General features: G+C 40.9%; 1 pseudogene; it reads right to left on the bottom strand.

Moving 5' to 3' along the window:
* Positions 1–12,890: 12,890 nt before the first annotated feature.
* Positions 12,891–13,007, bottom strand: LOC115868067 (annotated as a pseudogene).
* Positions 13,008–18,549: the final 5,542 nt, after the last annotated feature.

The following is an 18,549-nucleotide window of genomic DNA, read 5'->3' as shown; positions in this document are numbered from 1 at the left end:
GAAAGCTTGCCCTTAGATCTTCAATAAGTATTCTTTTCTCCTCTTTGGTGAACAGAATCAGCTGCCATGTAGCTAATGCCAACTCACGATGGCCCCATGTAACTAAGGGAGAGTCTCATAAGATACTCAGGACTTATTTTACAGAAGTTCATCACCAGGTGCCTTATCAGGGACTTGAGCTGCCAATTTCTGTTAACAGCAGAGTGTGGTAACCATTTGCAGCACTCAGACTCATTTCTATTCTGTTCTTTTCTTTTCTTTTTGCAAAAAGCTTTTCTCAAATATAAAAAGAAGGAAGGAGACCCCAGGATCTCTGAGTTTCTTTCTTATTCTTGCATTGTAAGTAAAAAGTAAAAGGAGGTTGTGTAAGTAACTTGAATGCAGAAGGCGAGCAGTTTACTTAAATAATCACCTCCCCCTCCCACACATGATTTCTAAAAATGGGTGAGCCTCAAGTAAGGCAACAACCTGGCTACTTTAGTCTTCTATTAATCAAACCTTTCTATTAAGTAGCACACATTGCAAACATCTATTAGTTTGCATAAGAGAATTTGAACTTCTTGTAGAAGAAACAAAGTTCTAATAAATGTTGTAACACTAAAGATTTTAAATGCAAATTCCAGGCTGTGGCATAAACAGATTCCACTTGATATTTTCTTCCTTTTATCAGGATGATATTGAAATATCACAGGTGTTAAAAGGCATTTTATGTCAAATGAAAAATAAATATCATGTTTTCTACTAATTGAAGCATATTAAATTCCATTTTCTTGGAATATTCATAAACCAAGCATATGTTGCTACTGCTACCATAATTATTTTAATAATTTGTCGTCTCGAGGTGACACTTTATTTTTATTAAGGTTTCACAATGCAGAACCTGAAGCAATAGATTCTGCATCTTCCGGTTTATTGACTGCATGACGTCAGGATATATGGAGCCCTAGGGTCTAGGATTTCCATCACGTGCACACCACTCCAAGCTCAGCCACCTGCCAACCAGTTTGAATCGTCAACTTTGGGGTTCAGAGCCCAGTGCTGAACCCACAGCCCCATTGTGACTCCAGGTAGTGGGCGCTGGACCGGAGTTCCACCCCTGGTGCTCGGGCTTCTCCATCATGCGTTCTTCCTGTGATGTCATGGGCCAAAGCGTGGCCTCTCAAGTCCCTTCAAGCCTCAGCCTGCCCATTCACACAAGGAAGGTAGAAAGGATTGTGTCAGAGGGACGGTATGGTGATACAGTGTACTAAATAAATGTAGGAACATTATATATTATTTACTCTAAAATAAAATGAAAATGTAAGGGGACATTATTTCTAAATGGCTCCTATTATACGCACCCTAATTTCTGAAGTCCGTTTATTTTTGTAATCCCTCTTCTTTTTTTAAAGGGTGATTAACTTTGTTCTCCTTAAAAATAATAGCATAATCGATGAAAGCTTGGTTTCATATTTGTACAGAAAAAAATGCCCAGTTGAAAGAATTGGGAATATCAAAATAACGTCATTGAAAAATGTGTGCTCAAGGCTGGGCTTCTAATACAGTGGACAGTTAAGGTAGCAGCAATGTCTTTGCCACTCCTTTCCGTTCCCTCCTTGGCAAACACAGAGTGGGCAAACATGAAATACCTCTCAATAGGAGCAATTACAAAGCACCCTGAAAGCCTCCACATGCTGAATAGTACAAACAGCTGTTTCAGTCCCTGCCATGAGCGGAGCATGAGTCTGGACAGTCACCTTCTTTTTTTGTTGCTTTTTTTCTTTTTAAACTTTGCAATTTAAGAGAACCATGATTGCGTTTAATCTAACTTCTGTGCCATTGTCTTGGGGATTCTTGTTGGAGATTTAAGCCATTATCTTCTTTGCAAACAACTCTAAGAAATTAAGAGAATGTCTTTGTGTTAGGAACTTCCCCCTTTTTGTTGGGACCACCCCAGCTATATCTTAATAAAGGAGGGGGGGCACACCACAAAGAAACTCACCCTAAGAAGTGCATTTAAACATCTCTCATATATTTGACTAATTAGTTATAAAAAGAAAGCTATTTCCCTCCTCTGGGGAAGGGCAATCCATTAACCTCCAGCTCTCTAGTAGCGGCCTTCACTGCATGCCATGCCTTGCTTCAGTTACGTGTTGGTTGCGTGTCTCCACTTCCTGATTTGATTTTGTTCTTGGGTCCCCTAGCGATGCCATTACAAAAGTCTCTAGGGGGAAAGGTAGTGTCCTCCCGGCTGATGGTTGAGTTCTGGTACCAAAGGGACAACAGACACGTAGGAGAGGGTCCCTCTTAGCTAAGCATGTGGAACTGTGCCTGCCGGAGGCGAGAAGCAACTCAAACATCAAGGTTAATCATGCCGGGTAATTCTGCAAGGCCAAAAGGCTAGAAAAACAAGGAGAAATTGTATTTTACCTTGAACATCTATTTTTAATAGCTGGTGTTTACATGTGGGTTTTAGGTGTATGTTTTCATGCATTTTCCCTAAGTACTTTGACTGTTTGCATCCACTATTTCTTATGCATTAGCATTTCTCTGCTATGTTGACATGCAGAAGGGATAAATTTGAATTAATATAAATAAAATTGTTTTGGACATTAGTTAAAGTAAAAATCACATGCTTGCACTCAAAAAACTTCTCTGAAGATGATGTATTATTGAAAGTTTAAATGCTGCAAAGGTTTATTTCAATAAACATGATCATTTTCAAACAGGAAGAAAAAACCCCAACAACCTAGCTCTTCAATAGCTAGAAACCAATATTTTGTACAAACCTGGTGCATATCACTTCACCCATGTTTTGCTCTATAATAATTCCTCAAGGTAAGTGTTATTATTTCCAGAGATTAAAGAATCTGAGCAACTTGCCCAGGGTCACAAAGCTGTTAGGAGTCGATTAGGATTGGAACCTAGATCAGGCTGCAAAGGTCACCTTCTTAACCTCCGCCCCTGGACTGCCTTCATCTCCATCAAACTGGCTCTGGGGTACGTTCGTTTGGACGGTGGGCCAGCATCCTGCCCTTCTGACACACCCTGCAGCCTTACAGAAAGCCTGAAATTGGCCTTTGGAAGACTTCCATTCGATTGGAAGCGTTTTTCTTAAGAACAGGCAAACCTACTTGGAGAGAAATGTTTTCTTTCGGAACAATAAATCACTCATGTCCCATTCCATTCAAATTGTGTGTAGTGAATTTTCACATAATCTTAATTAATTAACTCTTCACTAATTAATTAACTGCTCACTCAGCTGCTATCCAGTTAGAGGATGAGACGGGAAAGATTGCAGAGATTTGAGAAGCACAAGGAAGAACCTGTCATACGGAACTTGGCATTTAGTTGGAAGCCCAACTCGCCCTCTAGGAAGGTAGGGAATTAAAATGCATCCACCCTAATCCTGGCCCATTAGCTGAATAGATCACACCCTTAACAATGGGATTGTAACCACAGGTATAGAGGGTAGAATTTAACATATATCACAAATGGATGGCTGTGGGGGGTCGGGCGATAATATGTAATCCAGCATGTCTCATTTGTGAAGGGACATTTAAGAAGTGGAAAAATCACAAGTTTTGGCACCAACTCCTAAAGAAGATAACATAAGACAGTGGCTGGGGGAAGAAAAAGAAGGATTGAAGGAAATGTGCATCACTAAAGCTACCCTGGTCTAACTATTGTGCTTTCTGAAGGGAAGCAGAGGTCAGAGTGGGAATGAGGCTGTCGTTCTGTATGTGATTCCCATTTATCTCCACCAGCATTCTAGCACAAGCTTCCTTTCACAAACCCTCACAATAGCTATCCGACCCCGGGCTGGTGGAGTTGTTAGAAGAGCGGTGCTCTCACCCCATGTCAGTTTGCTAACCACAGGCATCGTACACCCCTGAAGGAACAATTTGTGATTTGGGGGCTCAGGGCTTGGGGGAGAGGCTGGGATTTTATCAGTTTTTAACTTCGGTTTTCTTCTCTGTCTTCACGTGACATCATACTCTGATGTGTACTGCAGGGTCATCGTGTCCTTTCCCTAGGCTAAAAGAGGAAGGCAAAGGGTCAGTGTCTATGTCCCTGACCACAGGGACGCTGTGCTCACTGCCCTTTTCTGGACAAATAGAAGGTTCTGGAGTGTGTCGTAGCTGCCCTTATGTTTGTTACAAAGCATAACTCTAGAGGGCACTGTAGACAACATGGAACAATAGAATTCAATTGCCTTTTCCTCTTTGCGAGCTTTCCACTCATGGAAGCTCGATTGACACTGCCTGTGCCAATTCCTCAAATTGTTATCAAACCCTCTCCACTTTTTATACCACGGACCCCAGTGAAACGCAAAATCATGCACCTTTCCAACAAAAGACGTGTGGCTGTATTTGTAGGCACTAGGTAATATGCGCGCGCACACACACACACACACACACACACACACACACCATTCCTCTTTCATTGCATTTCATTTTGTTTTCCTCAGAGGATCTTCTGTCCATTATTTCAATACGAATATTTCTAAGAAACCACTCAGACTATCCGGCTCCCACCAGAAAAAACGACAGCATAAGAAGTACAGAGTTAAAGAAAACAACCATAGTTATTTTTCAGAGAGAACGTGTGTATGCACATTTCTTCATACACCATTTGCAGATCTTTCTAGAACAATTGGCTGATGCAATGGGCTTCCCTCTTAGGATACCACTTCACAATTGTGATTAGCAGTCACAAATTTTTTAAAATATATTTAAATTTGGATGCTTTTATTATTTTATTGATAACCAAATATAACATCCATTATTTTTTGTTTTGTTTTGTTTTCTTTCCTGTACCTTCTCTTTCACTCTCCATGACGAGGAAGATAAATAACAGCAGTTCTAATACTATCGACAGAAGCTTTCCTGCTATGTAAACCTGCTTTCTCCACAAATGTACCCTGACCTTAGGGGACAGTGAGAGCAAGATTGAAGATTCATTTATATTTCCCCATAAGCAAAGAGCACATGAAGCTCAGGCCTGTCTCTCACGATGTCTGGAATGACTCACTCAACCAGCTGTCTGGATCCCCTCTGGCTGGAAATATCAGAATCAGAATAGAATAACATCATATGAACAGATGAAGAAAAATACAAATCTACGGTATGCGTTTACCTTGTGACGTGCCGTTGCATCTAATTGCAGTTCCACTGTAAACGACACACCTTAGAACATTGTAGCACCGGGTGCCAGTTCTGGATGAGAATATTTTACTTTGTTTCCAGACTGAATTTTGTGGTTATAAAAGAGAAGATTTTGATTTGGGGTGACACTTCTATTGGATCTTTGTTTCTAAAATTCAGTATTGCTGAAAGATGGCAGCCTGAGAAAACTGACTTATTTATTCTTCCTCCAGTTTCTGGCAGTTAGACTAAGCCTAGACACATTGCTGTGCATCATTTTGGTTTCTGGAGAGGTATGTTTTGCATATGAAAAGACAGACGAAGAGCCATCTGGTCCAGGGGATTTTTCCACATCTTGTTTACCTATTAGGTGTCAAACATCTTGTACATTAACCCCTATTTGTTCTAATATTCTCATCTGTTTTTCTTGTTCCCAAGGACATTTAGTAAATCACTTTAACAGCTTTCTTAAACGAGAAAGAGAGAGGGAGAGAGAAAGAGAGAGAGAGAGAGAGAGAGAAACTCATTTTACATTTCCTGTCTCAGCCTAGAATCTTCCTTAATAAAGATCAGGAAATAATTTACATTCTTCTGCCCACAAAAGCACACATCTTCTGCCCCAGGTCTGTGTGCTCAATTACAGCCCAACTTTCTCAGTCCTTCCACTTTTTCTGGCCTTTTGTTGCCAGAAGAGAAACAAATATTTGTTGTGTGAAGAAATTGTTTGCCTTTTTAGCGCAACACTCAAACTAAATAGCTTGTTGAGTGATTCAATTGTAGATGCTATTATTTTTCATTATTTTCTTCTAATTTTCTAAAATAAACCTGGAATATTTGAATTAATTAATTTTATCTTAATTCCTTCTATTTATTTTTTGTTTTTCAATTGTGATTGAGCAATTTGCTTAGTCACTATTTATTGTTCACTCTTATTCATTCATTCACTCAACACATAGGAATAGCCTGTCATGTGCCAGCACTGTGCTGTATAAAGAGAACACGGTAATGTGAAAACAAGCCAAGCCCCATCTACATGGAAGTTGGAGTCCAAAGGGGGTAATAGGAGTAAAAAAAATAATTTCACAGTTAATCATATAATTGCTTCTACGATAAATATTATGAGGGACCAGTTAATTTCTATGGAGAAGAGCAATAATTGAATTATTGGAAACAACACACCTACCCCTGCCATCAAGCTGAGTCTGGCTTAGAGCAACCCAATAGGGCAGAGCATAACTGCCTCATTGGGTCTGCAAGACAGTAAGTGTTTAAGGAGAAGACAGCATTTTATATTCTCCTGTGGAGTGGCTGGTAAGTTTGAACTACTGACCTGGTAGTTAGTTACCAGCCCAGGATGTCACCAAGCCTGCTTAATGAAAACAAGATGTTCTTTTTTTCAGAGGTAAAGTGTATGTTCAAAATATTTCTGATATAAACACATCTTAGGGCAGCTGCTGCTTAAAATCTTCATGCTTTCTGTTAAAACCTAGGAGCACAGTAGGATAATCATGAGATCAGGAGTTCAAAACCACCAGCCTCTCCTCAGGAGAAAGGTGAGACTCTCACTCCCAGAAAGACTTTCAGTCTCCAAAACCCACAAAGCCTGTCCCAGAGCAGAGCTGTGAGTCAGAATTGATTCTAGGATAGTGATTTTTTGTGTTTTGTGCTTGGATTTTTTTCCTTTGTTTCCTATTAAGAATCAACTTCTAATTGGAAAGAACAGCAAAGTAATTACCAAGTAAACAGTACATAAGGGTTGATTATTTTTGTTGCCCACCAGTATGAAAATGCATAACAGGGCACAACTAGTGTATTCTGGAAGATCAGGGAGGGCTTTCCTGGAGAAGGGACTTTGAACCTGAGATCAGAAGCAAGTGGGGTAGCATGTCCCCAGCAGCAGGAAGTGGAGTTGGAAGGCTCAGGGGCAAGAAGAAAGTCATCATATTTGTGAAAAACAGAAGGTGGCCAATTAGCTAAATCAGGGTGAGTGGTGCCAAGTGGGCCTGGAAAAGGAAGCAAGAGCCAGGCTAGGCTGGTAAGTCAGTGGTAAATGCTCCCCCCACCCCCATCATGCCTTTCAAAGGGTGTTAAGTTGGGCAATTGTCATGCCAGGAAGGGTACACAACCTGCTGGAACCACATTCTGAGTTTTAAATTTTAGGCCCTGGTTTCATGGATTCAGTATCAAAAGCATTTGTATTCTAATCCACAATGGCTTGGTAGAATCAAGTATCAGATTTCAGGAGGGATGTTATGCCCTGGCATGTGGAGTTTGAAGCTGGATGATTAGGGAAGAACTCTGTGGCCATAATTAGAGAACACATTGGCCCTCATCCATCACCTGAGAAGAGCCTGGTACCCAAGCTTGAGGTTAGCCAGGATGAACTGCCTTATCCACTGGTCCTTAGCCAGTCTCCATGTATCTCTTGGACAATACCGCCTGTATTTCTCAGAATGATAGGCTTAAGGTTGTGCTTTAAAGGGATCACTTGTTTATGTATGACTTGAAAAAAGATTGGCGATCACAGGAGTGGCTGAGGGACGTATGACCATTGCAGAAGTCAAGCAGAGGACTGGAGAGGTAGAAATTAGAAACGAAAATTGTTATACACTAAACAGGATTTGGGAGAAGGATTTAGTCAAAAAGAATGGAGTGGGTTTTGCTATAACTAGTGGAGGATGGGGTGCGGATTAAGAAAAGGAAAGTGACAAGGCTACCTGTCAAATGTGGGACTCTAACTGGGCATCTGCTACTACCCTGAGGTACAGGCTACTGGGAAAGGGTGAAACAGTCCTAAGATCTTGAGTCCAGGTCCGAAATTTGAGGAAATCACATTAGGACATGTGGAGGAAGCCGTGGATCATATAGGAGACAGGTCAGACAACAAAAGATCTCTTGCTCTTAGAGTTAGACAAAATACTGGTAAAGAAAAAAAATTATATATATATTTTTATATAATTTTCAGGTATATATATGATACCTGAAGACTCTGTGTATATATATCCTAACCAGTCAGTGAAAGATGAAAGCTTTGAAACAATGGTGCCTGTCTCTCATGCATAGCTTAACACTTACCAGTATGTTCATAGCTTTCTTTTAACCCTGAGAAGTGTCTAAAAATTAATTGACTTTGAAGGTGATATTTATCAGTTTCAGTATTGAAGTTAGCTCAGAATACAAAGCATCTTAAACATTCATAAGTTTATTCTTCTTTTGTGCAGGGGTAGATTGAAAAAAAAAACACCAGTTACATGAATTTGCTAGGTCTGCTGAAGTGAAATCCCCCTCACTGAGTGGACTACAAGAACCTCAATGTGTGGTTGACTCACAGGAGGCTACTAGCTTGTTCCCCGAGGAGCCCTTGTGGCCTAGTGGCCAAGCATCCGACTGCTAACTGCAAGGTCAGTAGTTTGAAACCACCAACCACTATGCTAAAGAAAGGGCTTTCTGCTCTAGTAAGAGTTACAGTCTTAGAAGTTCACAGGGGGCAGCTCTATGCTGTCCTGTAGGGTCACTCTGAGTTAGAATTGATTCGATGGCAGAAAGGGAGCCTGGTCTCTGTGAGGGCAGGGACACGTTCTCTTGGGAAGTTCTTGGTGATCATGTCTGATTTTCCTTACTTCTCGTAGCTGTGGGAATTCTTTGACCTTCAGCTGCAGCCTAGAACTCAGTTATCCTATGGTCCATTTTCTTTCATTGTCTCTCTGTGCCTTTCCTCCTATTAGGAGTTACTCAAATTGAATGAGAAGTCTTCTGCAGTCCAGCTGCGTGTTCACTAACCGTAGTTTCAAAAACCCTGTCCTCTAAGCACGATCACATAGACATATACCAGGGTGTAGACCTTCCTCTCTTACTGGCAGACTCGACACCAGGTGTCACAAATTATTGTTTCAATAAAGATGTTGTCATTTTGGCCCAACCTACTCATCATGCTCTGTGCCCACCAGCGGGATTCGTGGGATTGAGAGCTTCGGAAGCTATTGACTGGTAAAATTGAATGATAGGCTTTTGAGTGGCAACATTGTGCTCCTCTACGAACCTAACATTGGAAATGTGACGCCACCCAGGGCCTGGTGATCTTCTACCACAAAGATCAGATCCAAGAAAACCTGCAGCGTGTGGTTGTCCTAAGTCAGAATCAGCAATAGCAGCGAGTTGCTTAGGTGGAGTATTGGGAGTTGCTGGGGGCCTCCTTCATTTAGATCTCATTCCCTTACTCTCATCACTCACCACTCACGCCCTTCTTCAGTCCCAAGTCTTGGAGCTCAGCTACCCGTAGGAGGTGAATGGTCATCTGAGATAAGATCAGAAACATTCATTTCTCAGAATATCCTTTTATAGTTATAATATATTCCCTGGATGAATTGTGGTGATGGTGTATGTATCACTGGAGTGAGAATGTATTAATGTAATTTGTTTTCATAAATGGCAAGATTTCTCTTCTGCACACTTCAATTCCCCAAATTTTAATATATTGTTTTATTCTTTGATGATAATCAAATCTGAGGCTCTTTAACTCCAAGAGCACTTCAATAGACAGTTTGAGATATTTATTTTCTGTGTGCACTGTTGAAAGACTTGATTGATTGTGGTAAGACAGGGTTTGAAATGGATATTTTAATAACTCAGTGGTAGATGTCAAAGCACTCACATATGTATATATGTATCAAAGGTGCCTCCTGCACCTCAATAGGATATACGATGTTTCGTGAACAAATATTTAAATCCTGCTAAAGCATCAAGAATAAATCCATCCTTCTTTTAGAACAAAGAGCTTATAAGCAGTTTTAAGAAATGGCTGAGTTAATAATATTTTAAAAACTTTGTCTGAATTCATTTGTTATGAGAAAAGAAGTTACCGATTTAAAGCTTAACCCTAATGATAAAATCATTACACATTTTTATATTTAAAAGAGAACTAGAGTTATGAGACATGAGATAGTTAACATGTCGCAGCCCCTCTGTGCTATAAACAAGTTGTTTGTTTTGTTTTCCTTGTAGAGGAAAAGCAGCCCTAGAAAAAGTTGACAGTCAAACATCCTCCTCCATTCCCTTTAAGTTATATGTGGAAGACGGACAGATGATGAGGACTGTCCACTCCTACGTGGTGTACAGCCCTTGACTTGCATCAGGTGACTAGATTTTAATTAGCAGAAGCTCCCTGAGGAATGTCGAGATGTCCTTGCCTCAACAAACTCCAGAACTCAGTGTGCGAGGCTCAAAGGAAAGATACTTTTACATTTCATAAGATGCTCTGGGAACTCCACGTTAACTAGTGCACATTTTTGCTATAAGATTTCCATTTTCCTTAGAGGTGCGTACGATTGTATACACCATCCAGCAGTAACGATAAGCTCTGAGTGGATGCATAGAGAGCATCCACGTGAGCTGAACAGGGCTGGGTGGTGTTTCCTTCTGTTACAGATAGGGCTGCCATGCATCTGAACCGACCGGGCCACTCCTAACAATGACAACATTGGGTTACACACAACAAGTCACACCAGTCCAACAGTTTCTACACACACAATTTAGTGCCATTGATGACATCCTTCAAGTTCAATTATTTTCACCCTCCTTTTCTCACTTGTTCCTCTTCCTTTTTTTTTTTTGTTCCTCTTTCATTAGCAAAATCTCACTGCTCCTTAAAATTCCTACCTCATCAGCTGTTGCCATTTTTGTCCACACAGACAGCGCTTCAAAGAGCACAGCGCTCACGGCAGACCTTTCCCACCTGTTATGCTCAATGTTTATTTGGTGTTAAGGAGATTTCAGTGCACCTCTTTGGCTTAAGGTTTACAGATGATCTCAGGACAATGGCTTTATAACCTTAGGGATCCAGACTGGAGAATTTGAAATTCTGCTCGGCATTTTCCCTCGTTTGGTCGAGAGTCTTCTCTGGAATCTTTGATCTAAACTTTCAGTAATAATAACTGGCTCTCCTCTGCTCTGCTAGCCAAGGAGGCCACACATCCCTTTTCTCCCTTCCTTTTAAATCTACAAAGTGATAGCCAGAGATCAGGTCATCATCTCCATGCTGAGGATATAAAAGTCTTGTTTGTAGCATGACTGTTTTATAGAGCCTTTTAGGGATTGAATGGTGACTCTCCCTGAAGTTTACAAAGCAACTTGATGCACCGCGGTTCTGTTTTCAGACAGGTCAATCACATTGCACCCAGACATTTTAATCAGGCTACGCTTTTGACATTGTATTTTGTCCATCATCCTTACTCTGATACAATCAGCACAATCATGGAAATTCACCCCTGTGGCTCAAATCTCTTATATACATTATGAAATTAAATGTATTTTCATAAGTTTTGAAAGTGTAGTATTTGGCTTTACCTGATGTTTCTGCATACTAATAGTGTTATAATCCCCCTGTCTACCCCAACTTAAAATGCTAATATCAAGCATCAATAACTGTGTTATGCAGTACAAAAGGCTGTTTTTTCTGATGATGCTACTTTGACACTTCTATATTCAAATGTCCGATATCAAAATTTTGAATGTCAATGTTGTCATCAGGAGCATCATTATTATTAGCTGTCCTGGAACCTGGTTAGTATTCTAAATAGTTGCATACTTTATTTGTAGCTTAATCCTGCAGAGGATTTACTATGTTTTACTTTGCATCATCTCCTGTCTATTAAGTGAAAATTTTTTTGCAAATGAGGAAGAAAGCCAATCACACAGCTGCAATATGACTTTCCCCTAATCTGTCTCCCTTATTAGCACCCTTAATCACACTGTGTTAATGTCAAGCCTTATCTTTCAGCACATTTGTTACCATAGGCTGTTTGCATTGTGGTTTAGTTTTCCTCCCTTCTCAATTTTTAACTTATTTTCCTATCAGTATTAGCATATCTAATTGTCTCATAAACAATAAAGTTCTTAGGCAGTGCCAAACAAGAAGCCACAGCAGTTTGCACAAAGTTGATCATCTGACCATTAATAAATAAGAACTAACAAAACAATTGGGATTTACTCCAAACTATGGCCTGCAGTTTTTTAAAACACGAAAAATCAATGTAAGTGCTCCGTTTCTGGGCAAAGAGTTTGTGATGAGTAAGATAAGGATCTTTCGGTCCTATCACTAATGGATAGGTCCATCAGTCTTTGCTATTAGGGAACTTGAATTTGAACTCAAAATAAGGACTTAAACAAACATCTGCTTCTCACACCTATCCAATACATGACATTTGGTCCCTTCTCTAGGACGAGTAGTGTGGTCCCCTGCAGAGGGCAGGAGGGCTGCACTTGGGAGCGGGGTCTGCTCAGGATCAGTGGGGATGAAGCAAGGACAGGGGAGGAAGGGTGGTTCCATCACAAGCACATGGCCTATGGGCAGCACCCTGCCAGGAACATTTGGTTCATCCTCTCCTTTAATCCCCTCTCCACTCCTTTAATCCCCTTTTCTTTCCCAGTCTTCTAGCCTTCTTGTTTCCTCTTCTATCTCCTCTCTTCTAACTGCCATCAAATAATAATAATAATAATAATAATAATAATAATATCACAACAATGAGACTTATATGTGGATATTCAAAAGAAATTAATTTTAAGATCAGAGACCTTTGTTCTAAGAGGTTCCTTTGGCTTCTTGTTCACGTTGTATAATTAGTCTCCCCATTTGCTCCTCCAACTTCAGCTTCTTCCTTCTTTCTCCTCTCCCTTTTCTCTCCCTCCATTAATCTCTTCACTCCTCTCGTTCCTTGATTCTTCACATCTTCTCTTCACTTTTCTCCTTTCTCAATTTTTATTTTATTCTCTGCCTACTGTCTTTCAAGTAAAAATGTAACTTTTTTTTGTTGAAAAGTTTTCAATTAGCAATAATCGCACCTTGGGTATACCTCATTGGCTACAATATTGCCACTGCGCAAAGCTAAAATGTAACATTTTATCATCTTTAAAATGCAGCAATATATCACTGACGTTGAGAACTGACTTGGCGTTTTTAGTACATTTTTTATTACTTCTTTTCTTTTTTTGCACATAGATCAAACAATGCTTGAGACTTTTCAAGTGAGCTATGTCCTCTATCCACCTAGATTTTTTTTATCCTACAGACCACTAATTTTTAAATATCCTTTAAAATCCAATATCATTTGGCTGATGAGACATATACATGCAAAGTAATTAAGAGCTAGATTGATTTCAGTCCCATAAGTACAATCATATACTGTCCCAACTTTTTACTGAACAAAAAGCACCTGACTAAATCCCTTTTTGGTCCGCTTTAAATATAGCCCCGCATAGATTGTGGGAGCTATCCTTATCCGGTTCCCTGGATGAAAATAATGGCCCAAACCATTGCTCTCTTAAAGGGAACAAAGAATTCACTTATTGTTACAAAAAGGATAAGCAATTTGACAGCTAGTGATGCTCGCAAACAACGCAGTCCATGCAGCCATGTGGCATGTATCAAGCGTGACTCTGCCATCGACTGGGGGGACTGCTCACCAGCCCTCAGTCAATTATTCTGGAAAGTAGCTAGGGAAGCTAGCTAGGAAAGCCTCCCTGAAGAATTGAGACATCATTCTAATGCAGCCAACCTGTTATGTATAAATACATATAGTACATGTGTGTGATTGTGTGTGTGTGTGTGTGTATATATATATATATATAGCTTTTTCCTTCCTTTATTTCTTTCTCTCTCTCTCTCTCTCTCTTCTTTTCTGGAACAAAGCATGCAAGATCAATTGGTCCCTGGGGCTGCCTTGGACAGCATCACAAAACAGAGAACACATCAAGAGTAGGCAGATTTTGAAAGAAAAGGAAACCCCTGATTTGAAAAGTCAACTTTTCTTCGAAGAGATGACGAGACAATGTTACTAAAGAAATTCCAAGAAGGAATGAAACATCTCACGATAAACTCTTACCATAAAAGTCCTTTGAATGCTGGTGCAAAAGCCAAAATCAATGTCTTTGAGTACAAAGGGCTCTTCTTACCAGCAGGCAGAGCTAACTCAGGTGAGCATCTCCGCACAAGTGGGGTGTGATAGGGGGAAGGCTTCTCCCAGAGCCTTTAAAACAAAATACTCACAAAGTCCCTCAGGTATACATAGTGATAATCCATTGTAAATAGTCTAGTAGAAATAATAAGAAATAATCCTTAAATTGCCAGTTACTATAAAACCATCTTTATAATTATCCCCATTTTACAAAAGCAAAACAAAGTCTAAAATGTATTTATTTACCTAAAATGACTTGCTTCCTAAGTGTAGGGTCAGGAGTTGAACTAAAATCCTTAAATTATTGATTATTTTCACTAAATCACATTACCCAAACATATGTAAAGATCAGGCCAAAGAAATTTCACTTAAAAAAAAATCACTCTAGTTCCCAGTGATTTCAAGTTTTGTCTCAATCTTAATAGATTTATTTTTGTTTATAATACCTACCAACTCTGGCACCTGGTTAATGAAAAACTCTCTTCACCTATTTCTGAATGGTGCATAATGAATACTAAGCCTGTTTTGTCCTGCATTATGAACTTACAGCAAGTCGTTCAGTTCCCAACAAGTATTGTCCCTCTAATATTTTTATTTTAATTGAGAAGAAAGCAAAAAGAGAGAGAGGAAAAGAGGCAGAAATGTGACCATGGAAGTTATCTATCTGGCTCTTGCTTTTTAATTTTTTTAAAGGATTGATAGTTTAAACTTACCTTTATTCTTTGTTTAAAAATAGTTTTATTTCCATATCATTCAATCACCACAATAAATTGCAGAATATTTTCTTCTTGGGCTCATTGTTGTTAGTTCCCTATTCTTCCTGGTAAAACTTTCAGTGAGAGAATATGGAGGTTCACAATGAAGTAGTAATGAAGGATAACAAGGAATAGAGACTGATAACTGGGTCCGTGTGTGTATGGGGAGCAATCTCACTCACACACACACACACACACACACACACACACACACACACGAACGTCTCGTAGCTGCTTCATTCTCTCCTTCTCTGTGGCCCACACCCCTCTGCGAATGGAGAAACCTACCGCCGACGAACTAATATAATACTCTCTCTCTCCTCGTGTGAATCCAAACTGAGGCTGTGAGGGCTCCTGATCCTGCCCTATCTCTAGCATGGCGTTACTATGTGCCCGCCCCCCTCCCAGAAGTTTGAGACAGTTCCCACCTCTGCCTTCAGTCTAGCCATGCATAGAAGGGATGGGGAAGAGAAGGAGGTGCGTGAGAGAGGAGGTCGTGATGGAAGATAATGAAACATCTGAAAGAAACAAAGAAGGCATTCGTGGAGAAACTTGCATCTTGAAAAGACAGAGAATGAGGAAGATAGGAAGGGGGTTGGGTGTTGGCTTAGTCAAGTGAGGAAAGGCTTCTGTGGAGATAAGATGGAAACTTCATTTCCATCCTATTGGTTAAGCTGCTGTGTGTGTGTGTGTGTGTGTGTGTGTGTGTGTGTGTGTGTGTGTGTGTGTGTCAGGAGCATATACAATGCGTCCTGAACAGGAAAAGCTGTCAGGGCCACTAGGAGACGGATAAAGGGGGATCAGGGATTAAATGGGGGTGGGGGGGGGAGTAGGTGTGGGTCCGGGAGGGGTGTGCTAATGAAAACCAAGAACAAGGGACAGATGCCTGCTCCGGATAAGAGTGGGTCAGCCTCTGGGTTTAAGCAGAGCAAGTTCATGAGGAAAGACTTAATAAATCGAAGAAGCCCCCAGTGAAAAGGAGGCCTCCTTCACAGCCGTGGACGGTTTGTGTATTTGACTTTTGCCAAGATAGACCTGAGGGGAGGGGCTGGGCTTCCTGGGCCTCAGGAAGAAGTGCAGGAGGGACATAGGGACAAATCAGAGAATCCCAAAGGAACAGCTTCCGGCCCTCTCTTCTTCAAGGAACCCTCCAGGTGAAGTAAAGGGCGCTCTGGTGGAGTAGTGGCTTACACATGGGACTGGTAACCCCAAGGCCAGCAGGAGACTAGCGAGTAACCCCCAAGGTCTCACCCCAAGGTGGGCACCTTGGTGGAGATGTCGGATAAGCACTGGACTACTAACGTCCAGGGTTGCTGCTCTAACCACCAGGAGAAAGGTGTAGCTATCTGTCTGCCCAGTGAAGATTCACTTTATCAGAAACCCAGGAAAGAGCCTGTCTTACAGGGGCACTAGGAGGTGCAATGGACAAAAGGACAGAGGGTTTGTCTGTATCTTTGTTTTCGTTTGCGAGGGCAGCGGTGAAGTGCTTGGCTTCTAACTGAACGGGGCGTGGTTCAAACCCACCAACCCCTTCAGAGGAGAACAATAGGGCAGTCTGCTTCCATAAAGATTCCTGAACCAAACCCAAACTCACAGCCAATCAGTAGATTCAGACTCTAAGAGACCCTGTAAGACAGAGACCCTATGAGTTTCTGAGGCTGCTTATCTGCATGGGAGCAGAAAGCCTCATTTTTTTCTTTCTTTTACCTGAAGCCTGGCTGATGATTTTGAACTACTGACCTTGGGGTCATTCAGTATAACACGTAATTCAATTTACCACCAGTGCTATGTCTCCATAAAAATTACAGTCTTTGGAAGCTTCTGGGGCATTTTATTATGTTGTATGGGGTCACTAGGAGTTGGAATTAATTTGAGGTCAATGGGTTATGGTACTCTCGATCAAAATCTTTCTGTGGTAGTTACATAATCTGTTGTCCATTTGAGACTTATGAGTGAACGGGTAGAGTTTACCTGTCAGGCAGGTTGCAGCTTGATGTCCTCCTGTGGAGATGCTAAGGAGGTAAATAGCTCATTGGAGGCAGGACACATGCTCAGTCCCTGCTAGACATTCTTTTTGACAAGCTACATGAAGACAGGCTCATGGCAGCCAGGGTCTCATTGCTGGAGAAGCCATGTGGAGACGCCTGTCAGCACTGAGATGCTTACAACCTCACTGGATCCACAAGACTTCCCATCCACTGGCCTGTGATCTTCTTACATTCAGCATCATTGCATGTGTTTTGTGAGTCTGGAGAGGACTTTATAGATTGATATTGGACATATGCACTGGTACCAGACTTGATCTGGACTGGGTTGGGATGTTTTCTCAATGTTCAAATGCTCTTCTATATAAATCTCTTTCTTATACACTTATGAGTGTCTATGGATTTGTTTCTCAAGTCTACCTGGATGAACACTCCATCTTTTCCTCTCACCACACTCATCTGTTTCTGGGCATTCTTTCTCTGTCGTTCTTTACCTCATTGGCGGCCTCCAACCTTAGAGCTCCTCATTCCTACTACTTCTGCCAACTATTCAGTGTTCATTTTTAACTGAATCAAGTTTCACCTACTTGGAGTCTATAGAATGCTACATAACTGCTGAGAGAAATCAGTGCCACTTCTTCCAACTCCCTTGGGTCACTGAAAGAGACCTTGTGGCATCGCACAAGGAGCAGGCATCCCCAGGCAATTCTCTGAGAAATGGTTCTTCCTTGGATAACAATGGATTTGACTATAGATTTGGAATGAAAAGGTTAACTAATAATTTGCATGACTTTAGTTCCTCTCTCAGGAATTCCAGTGGTGTAATTGGCAAGCATTCAGCTGCTGACTGAAAGATCAGTAGTTGAAGACCATCCAGCATCCATTTGGGTGAAAATATAAACAAACAAACAACTAAGTGATCTGCTTCCATAAGATTTTAGCCCACAAATCCTTACAAAGCAGTTCTACTCTGACTTCTAGATTCACCAGGTGTTGGCATTGACTCAGTGGCTCACGACTGCCCTTTGACATAAATCCTCTCACAATTTCCTAGAAAATCGATTTTAGAACCTTGCGTTGGTGATATTATATAGAGAGGACAAATGGCAGGCAGCATAGTATTGACAGAATTCAGGAAAAGAAGAGCAAGGAAAATAGAGTTAACATGTTTAGGGTTATCTAAATATCCAGTGTGTTTTCTCTTAGTTGTGGTATAATTCTTAAGGGGGATCTCAATATAACTTGTTGGTATTGTTGTTCATGTTGTATAGTATTGAGCCGATGGGTCGCTATAACTCTTACAAAAGAAAGTTTGTCTTCCATATATTTTTGTTACCTTTCTTCCTTTAGTTAGGTCTCTGTCATGAAACTGTATCTCCTATAAAGCACCGTCACAAAGAAAGACTGTCCTGGAAATTATTCAGGCCCTGTGGCCTTAGCCATGCACCACACATCCAAGCCTATTGGAAGAAGTCAGTTGGTGGGCTGTTATTCTGACAAACAGCATTAACTTCTGTGCCATGCACCTCGTGAGCATAGGGTAGGAGGAAATGAGGAAAGGGCCAAGACAATTGAGGCGTTTATTGGCTGGGTAGGCTGTTTGCCAAGTCCTGCTGCTTTGAAAGCAAACAGCATCTCTCCGTTTGCAGAGGTAATGGAGCTGTGAGGGTGCAATTCGGAGGAAGAAAAGGCCAGACTTTCTCAGACCCCACAACGATGAGTTACATCTCTTAAC

The sequence above is a fragment of the Echinops telfairi genome, unplaced genomic scaffold (genome assembly GCF_000313985.2).
Source record: "Echinops telfairi isolate 266 unplaced genomic scaffold, ASM31398v2 ScPeMD7_6;HRSCAF=24_0, whole genome shotgun sequence".
NCBI lineage: Eukaryota > Metazoa > Chordata > Mammalia > Afrosoricida > Tenrecidae > Echinops > Echinops telfairi.
Note: the sequence above shows the minus strand (reverse complement) of the source record. Positions and strands in the feature narration are given on the sequence as shown.